Genomic DNA, 8,595 nt, shown 5'->3' with positions numbered 1-8,595 from the left:
GGTCAATTAATGCCATTATTGGCACACGTGTGTGCGATGTTTTTGACCGGAAGGAAAAAGATCAAAAAGCACCAAAACATGATTTTTGGACATATTGGAGTGTATTGGCACGCTCGTGGTAAAAACTCACTTCGTGATTCGCGCGGCGAACTTTTGTCAATTAATGCCATTATTGGCACACGTGGGTGCGATGTTTTTGACCGGAATGAAAAAATTCAAAAAGCACCAAAACATGATTTTTGGACATATTGGAGTGTATTGGGTGCGTTCGTGGCAAAAACTGACTTCGTGATTCGCGCGGCGAACTTTTGTCAATTAATGGCATTTTTGGCACACGTGGGGGGTGATGTTTTTGACCGGAATGAAAAAGTTCAAAAAGCACCAAAACATGATTTTTGGACATATTGGACTGTATTGAGTGCGTTCGTGGCAAAAACTCAATTCGTGATTCGCACAGCGAACTTTTGTCAATTAATGGCATTATTGGCACACGTGGGTGCGATGTTGTTGACCGGAATGAAAAAGTTCAAAAAAGCACCAAAACATGTAGTGTATTGGGTGCGTTCGTGGCAAAAACTCACTTTGTGATTCGTGCGGCGAACTTTTGTCAATTAATGCCATTATTGGCACACGTGGGTGCGATGTTTTTGACCGGAATGAAAAGGTTCAAAAAAGAGCAAAACATGATTTTTGGACATATTGGAGTGTATTGGGTGCGCTCGTGGTAAAAACTCACTTCGTGATTCGCGCGACGAACTTTAGTCAATTAATGCCATTATTGGCACACGTGGGTGCGATGTTTTTGACCGGAATGAAAAAAATTCAAAAAGCACCAAAACATGATTTTTGGACATATTGGAGTGTATTGGGTGCGTTCGTGGCAAAAACTCACTTCGTGATTCGCGCGGCGAAGTTTTGTCAATTAATGCCAATATGGGCGTTCAAAAAGCACCAAAACATGATTTTTAGACATATTGGAGTGTATTGGGTGGGTTCGTGGCAAAAACTCACTTCGTGGTTCGCGCGGCGAACTTTTGTCAATTAATGCCATTATTGGCACACGTGGGTGCGATGCTTTTGACCGGAATGAAAAAGTTCAAAAAGCACCAAAACATGATTTTGGATATATTGCAGTGTATTGGGTGGGTTCGTGGCAAAAACTCACTTTGTGATTCGCGCGGCGAACTTTTGTCAATTAATGCTATTATTGGCACACGTGGGTGCGATGTGTTTGACCGGAATGAAAAAGATCAAAAAGCACCAAAACATGATTTTTGGACATATTGGAGTGTATTGGGTGCGTTCGTGGAAAAAACTCACTTCGTGATTCGCGCGGAGAACTTTTGTCACTTAATGCCATTATTGGCACACGTGGGTGCGATGTTTTTGACAGAAATGAAAAAGTTCAAAAAGCACCAAAATATGATTTTTGGACATATTGGAGTGTATTGGGTGCGCTTGTGGCAAAAACTCACTTCGTGATTCGCGCGGCGAACTTTTGTCAATTAATGCCATTACTGGCACACGTGGGTGCGATGTTTTTGACCGGAATGAAAAAGTTCAAAAAGCACCAAAACATGATTTTTTGACATATTGGAGCGTTCGTGGCAAAAACTCACTTTGTGATTCGCACGGCGAACTTTTGTCAATTAATGCCATCATTGGCACACGTGGGTGCGATGTTTTTGACCAGAATAAAAAAAGTTCAAAAAGCACTAAAACATGATTTTTGGACATATTGGACCGTTCGTGGCAAAAACTCACTTTGTGATTCGCGTGGCGAACTTTTGTCAATTAATGCCATTATTGGCACACGTGGGTGCGATGTGTTTGACCGGAACGAAAAAGATCAAAAAGCACCAAAACATGATTTTTGGACATATTGGAGTGTATTGGGTGCGTTCGTGGAAAAAACTCACTTCGTGATTCGCGCGGCGAACTTTTGTCACTTAATGCCATTATTGGCACACGTGGGTGCGATGTTTTTGACCGAAATGAAAAAGTTCAAAAAGCTCCAAAACATGATTTTTGGACATATTGGAGTGTATTGGGTGCGTTTGTGCCAAAAACTCACTTCGTGATTCGCGCGGCGAACTTTTGTCAGTTAATGCCATTATTGGCACACGTGGGTGCGATGTTTTTGACCGGAATGAAAAAGTTCAAAAAGCACCAAAACATGATTTTTTGACATATTGGAGCGTTCGTGGCAAAAACTCACTTTGTGATTCGCACGACGAACTTTTGTCAATTAATGCCATCATTGGCACACGTGGGTGCGATGTTTTTGACCGGAATAAAAAAAGTTCAAAAAGCACTAAAACATGATTTTTGGACATATTGCAGCGTTCGTGGCAAAAACTCACTTTGTGATTCGCGCGGAGAACTTTTGTCAATTAATGCCATTATTTGCACACGTGGGTGCGATGTTTTTGACCGGAATGAAAAAGTTCAAAAAGCACCAAAACATGATTTTTGGACATATAGGAGTGTATTGGGTGCGTTCGTGGCAAAAACTCACTTCGTGATTCGCGCGGCAAACTTTTGTCAATTAATGCCATTATTGGCACACGTGGCTGCGATGTTTTTGACCGGAATGAAAAAGTTCAAAAAGCACGAAAACGTGAATTTTGGACATAATGGAGTGTATTGGGTGCGTTCATGGCAAAAACTCACTTTGTGATTCGTGCGGCGAACTTTTCTCAATTAATGCCATTATTGGCACACGTGGGTGCGATGTTTTTGACCGGAATGAAAAGGTTCAAAAAAGAGCAAAACATGATTTTTGGACATATTGGAGTGTATTGGGTGCGTTCGTGGCAAAAACTCACTTCGTGATTCGCGCGGCAATGGAAGTTGACCTTTGAGGTGCTGACAAAGGAAGGCAATGTTGGGTCAGAATTAGCGAAATGAAGAGAAGACAAAGATCAGGAGAAGGAGGACATGCTTACCTCTGGAATTTCAGATGAGAGTGCCATTGCAAGCTCGGAGAAGCTGGAAGAACAAAGGGTGAAACTGCTTGGAGTTGGCCCCTAGAGGGGTTGATGGCTAGGAATTGCTACAGTAGAAGGCTGTGGCGGAAATCCGGTGGGAAGGCGAAAGAGCTCAGAGCAACGGGTTAATATTTGTGGGTCTAACGGTTAAGATTTGGAAAGCCTCAATAGTCCGCAGGGTCAGTCGAAGCAAATTCTATTGTACTTTCCCAAGTACAGCGGAATTGGGGGGCATGTGTGAATAGAAAAATCTGGCAGCAGAAGTCAGATGGACGAAAGGAAATCAAGACAGATTCGGTGCGAAAACATGTTGGGTTCAAGATTGAATCATGCATCGGCTAGGAACCATATCGGCCAGCAACCAGGACCGACCAAGTCGACAGATGGTTAAGCCCGCCATCACAATACGACTCGGGCTCAGCATGGGCCTAAATTTGGAACGACCGTCAATGCCAATTAGAGATGAAAGCTCAATGAGTCAGTTTGGTTAGTTTTGGCAAGAGACCGCCATATATGGTCTTGTCTGTATCTTAGAGTTTGTCCGTGATATTGGCCCGGGGGCCTGTGGTATAGGGGGAAAGAAAGCCCTTCCCGTGTGGCGCGTATGGGCGAGCCCCCTCCCCACAAAGGGGTCGTGCCCACGCATAGGGAGCAGCGGCCTGAACCCCCCCCCCCCTTCGGGCTCAGGGTACCTCGTCATACCTCTCGGGCCCGAGGGGTTGAACCGTCCCCGAGGCCCTTGCTCGGCCGCCACATGGCGTCCATGTGGGAGCCTTGAGCGGGCGTGAGCACCATCCGCCAGGCGCACTTATGAGTGGTGCGGAAACCACCCCCGTCACATCTAATGCAACGTGGCGTGGCATGCGGCGCAGGCCGACCGACGTGCGCCTGCGACCACCCTGTGACCGGTCTATGACCAGGCGATGGATGGATGGGACAGGCGGAATTGCACCGACGCGCTGACTTGTGTCAGGCGGTGAGGGGCTAGGTATGCCCTGTCCCGTCATGTGCAGTAGGAAGCCCAGCGTCCCTCGCCCAGTTGACAGTGGCTTTAACCGGTGATGCATGTCCGGATCGGTCCTCCCAATGCGCGTGAGCCCACGAAGTCACCAAACATTTAATAAGGAATGATGGGGGATGTCCCCCGTGTTAGCCGGAGGGATTCAGTGGGGGCCACCCGAGATTAGCCATGTGGATCGCTTCCGGCCCAAGGCATAAGATGTATTTTAATATAGACAATGTCGGCCCTCTCCCGATGGGAGAGGACAGGAGCGACGCGTGTGGTATCCCCTTCATCTATAAAAGGAGGTCCCTGCCCCACGAGTAGAGAGAGGTTCTTTGAAAAACCGGATTCTGGACGGAAGGCTGGCCTAGCCCTAGCTTGTTCACCCAGAATCTAGAGTCCTTGTAACCATATGAAGATCATCACACACATAGGAGTAGGGTATTACGCTCGATAGCGGCCCGAACCTGTATAACCCCTCTCTCTCTCTCTCTATCTCTCTCTTTCTCTCTCTCTCTCTCTCTCTCTCTCGCCTTCCACCACGTGAGCCCGATTTCCGCAGATCCATCGCGATTGCGAGAAAGGATACTCCTCAGCATTGCTGTCACGCCCTAAAAATCGCTTAATTTAAAAATACATTGTTTAAGTCATCTTTAGAAATTAAATTAAAAGCCTACAAGCTAAACCCTAATAATTTAGGAAAAATTTCAACATAAAAATAAGCTAGATAAAATTTTATTAAATAATTTGCTTGTTCCTCTATTTTCTAGAATTTTCTGGGAATTATTTGAGCAAGGGAAGTATTTTTAATAATTGAAACAATATTTCACAAATTATTTTCATTCAAAAAGTCCAAAAATCCCTTCCTTAAAGCCGTTGGGCCAATTTTGGCCCAACTCCTCCCGTCAGCCGCGCGGCCGAGCCGGCCCAGCCAACTCAGCCGGCCCAGCCAGCCCGCCAGCCCTCCCCCTCCTGTGGAGACCGACAGGTGGGCCCCACCTGTCGGGAGCTCCTTCAACCTCCGGCCGGCCATGGAGCCGAGCCCGAGCCGCCCCACCGCGCCACTTTGCCGCTTCGAATCCGCCTCAATCCGGCCTCGATTCTTTCGGATTTTTGAGGGGTTTTTATCCTCTCGTTCTCCTCTATCTTTACCCCCAAAAATCGGAGCAAATCGTTGAGTATTTTATCCGAGTCGACTCGTTTTCGAGTTTATCTCTAAAACCGAGTTTTTGATTACCCGAGTCGATTTCTTGCGGGAGGAGTCCGATCTCTTCCATCCAAGGCTATATATAGGACCCCCTAGTTCCCCTCTTTCGTTTGCCCCTATTCCCAAGCCTTCCCGTGCTCCGTAGCTCCGTCGCCACCGCCGCCAAGCAAACCGCCGCCGCCGGCCATCTCCGGTGCCGCCGCGCCGCCGTCTCCATCGTCGTCGCCGGTCGCCGTCACCACCGTTGGGTGTGCCGTGGTGAGGGGAAGCTCGGCCACCCTTCCTTTTCCGTCACCGGTCACCGGAGCTCCGCTGCCCCGTGCAAGCCGAGCCGCCGCCGCCGCCCCTTTGTCGCCGGCCGTCGTCGTTTGTCGTTTGACTCGAGGGTGAGTACCGTCGGGTTCGTCTCGTCGCCCTCTACGTGTCCGTGTCCTCCAAATTCGCAGCCGACCATCCAATCTCCGGCGAGCTTGTCATCCTAGCCGGCCACCATTGATGATGTCATCATGACATCATCGGTTTTTCTTTTTCCCGATTTTCTAATAGATTAAATCTTCAGAAAATCATAACTAAATAACCGTAGATCCGTTTCAGGTGGTTCAAGTTGCTAAATTTTTCTAAAATCAAGATCTACATGTTAAAAATATCCACATGTACTGTTTATGCTTGTTTTTGTACTGCTTTGTTGATTTTTGTTTAATTGCTTTAGTTTCCGACGTTCCGGAGGAGAGTGTTTCCGTTGAGGAAGGTTCCGAATCGTTTGCGGAAGCTCAAGGCAAGTCACATAGATCCCAAACAACCCTTTGAGCATGTTGAACCCGTTTAAAGCTATTATTTTATTTCAACTATGCATTATTTTCGAATGTCATCGGGTGGTGAACCTTTCCCAGTTAATTATTGGCCGAAGATGACTTTATTTTCCTATGGGTTATAATTTGATTAGCGTGAACCTTATATATTGGATTGGTTCAGGTAAATGCTATATGTATGTTTGCTTAGCCATGCCTAGAAACATTAGCTAACTAAAGGGGTTAAATATAAATTATATTATACTGTGATTATTAATGATGGTTATAATAAATGGTAGCTCACGATGGTGAATCGTGTGATGTTAATTAATTGATAATTAAAACCTGGTTAAGGTGGGTTGTGAGCATATGGTGTTGATGGTTGTGCTCATGACAATTAAGGACTGGTTCACGAGCTACTGTTGTGAAACATTTATCGTGCCAACCACAAGCCAGCGTGGGCAACGGCTTTATCTTTTGTATAGCATGATTCATTATAGTGTGCCAGACTGTGAAGCGGCGAGAAGTCCGTGGGGGTCGCTGGGGAGTCCATTGCCTCTGGTTTTGAGGGGGAGATTATGATCCAGGAACGGTGCATTGTGGTGAGTTGTGTTGTGCGAGGGGTATTGTCACAGCTCTTTTCCGAGGTACCGTGGTGGTACTAAGGCGCATGGTAACATGTTGTGGGATTGTGTCTTGTGGGTACAGTGGTACACCTCTGATCAGAGTTTAATCTATTCGAATAGCCGTACCCGCGGTTATGGGTGAGTTGAGCAATGTTTTTCGTGATTAGTCCCATATTATTAATCAATGGTAATTGTGATAATTAATTTGACTCCTGGTTTGGAATGGTATATTCCTGGTGTGGAGGTTGGGTTTGTTCAACCGGGGTTAGTTGTTCAAATGAGGTTGGGCCTATGCAACACGGGTGTGTTGTATGGTGTTTATTTAATATTGATTAATTATACAACTGTTTTACTATTCTCTTGAATATTTATTAAATGTTGTTTATGCAAATGAGCTATATTATGCCATCCTTTGTTATCCTGTGCACTTGCATATTTGCTGTGTGGCTTGTTGAGTATGTCATATGCTCATTCTTGCAATATTCAATCATCAGAGGAGGAGTATCTCAGCGAAGGTGATGACCTGGAGGATTAAGCTTGTTCTTGGTTAAGATGCCTGTGGAGTGGAGTAGCCATAGCTGTTCCGTAGTTTGTTTTAGTTTTATTTTTTCCGCTGCGTAGAATGTTATTCTTTGAGAGGAACTATCCACCTCTGTAATAATTTTATTATTTGAGAATATTAAATAGTTATTTATTTGTACTCTATTATCAATTTGTTATTGTGTGCCTCGGCTGATTCCTGGACGAGGGCTTAACACACATGTAAGCATTCGGAATTTTAGATAGAAATTTCGGGCGTGACAATTGCCTCGCAGCCTCCCGCTAGAGGGGATCACTCTCCGACAGCTGGTGCGCCATGTAGAGGGACGCTTGTGCTTTTCTGAGGAGCACCGGTTTTCTTCCGCCCCAAGCTCCCTCCAACCTCGATCATGGTAGAGGTTGTGGAGGAAGAAGAGGTGGTGGCGTACACTCCCACTCCCACTGGGAGTGAAGACGACGGGGGCAGCTGCGACCCCCCGTCACCGCCGTCGGGCCACTCTGACTCCCCCTCGCTAGAGTCCCAGGCGGCGAGAGGACCTGGACAAGTCGGGGGGCTCGGCCCTTTCTCCGCCAGTAGACAAGTTAAGGGGATGCCGCGGCGGGGTGCACCGCCGCCTTACCTATGATGACGGCGGTACGCCTCAGGGTGCACTCCAAGCCGTGGGGGCTCTTTTGCGACACCCTCTCGTCGTCCCGAAGCCAGAGACCCCAGTCCAGCGATGGCTGGATGATGTGGCCAACATGGTCACCGCCGCACAAAGGCAGCTTGCCCCCGGTGGCCGGATCTCGGCCACTGGTACCTCGCGTGCCTCTACTGCCCTCTCCTCGTCGTCGGCTCCTCCCCCAACCTTCGGCCACCGCCGCCACCTCTCGCAACCGCCGCTCCCGCGCCTCCTGAGCCACGTCCGCCCACGCCCACGCATGCCACCCACCTCCCCGCACCCCACTACCCCCTCTCTCGCCCTCGCCCGCGCTCGAGACGGCCAATATTCAGTTTTTGAATCCCACTTCTCTCTCCTCCCCCACCTCCCCACTTCACCGCTGTTTCACGCCCGTCCCGGCAACGTCTCGCCACCCCATGCCTATATAAAGCATCCCCTCACCCTTCTCCATCTTTTTTCCGTTCTCGCTGAGCTCTCCCGTGCACTCCACAGCCCTAGCGCCGTCGCCCCCTCCTCTGCTGCCACCGCGGCAGCTCTGGCTGCCGCTCGCCACCGCTAGTGCCCTCGCCTAGCCACGCCGTCGCTGCCGTCGGGTTCGCACGGCCGAGGTCCACCTCGTCCGCCATTCTCCCGTCCAACTCCGCCGTCAGAGCTTGCTTTCCCCGCGCCGCCGGTGAGCACCACCATTGCCGCCGCCTTCAGCCGGCGTCTCCACCCCTTTCTCGCTCGCTAATCTCGCTCATTTGACCCCTTAGGTGATCCCAGAGCCCGTTCCGCCA

General features: G+C 48.4%; 1 long non-coding RNA gene across 1 annotated transcript; it reads left to right on the top strand.

Moving 5' to 3' along the window:
- Positions 1-5,320: 5,320 nt before the first annotated feature.
- Positions 5,321-7,319, top strand: LOC136354809 (uncharacterized). The gene is made up of 3 exons (XR_010738622.1): positions 5,321-5,586; positions 5,910-5,975; positions 7,109-7,319. It is a non-coding gene; the product is annotated as an uncharacterized lncRNA (long non-coding RNA).
- The last annotated feature ends 1,276 nt before the right edge of the window (positions 7,320-8,595 follow it).

The sequence above is a fragment of the Oryza sativa genome, chromosome 12 (assembly GCF_034140825.1).
Source record: "Oryza sativa Japonica Group chromosome 12, ASM3414082v1".
In the NCBI taxonomy this organism is placed as follows: domain Eukaryota; kingdom Viridiplantae; phylum Streptophyta; class Magnoliopsida; order Poales; family Poaceae; genus Oryza; species Oryza sativa.
Note: the sequence above shows the minus strand (reverse complement) of the source record. Positions and strands in the feature narration are given on the sequence as shown.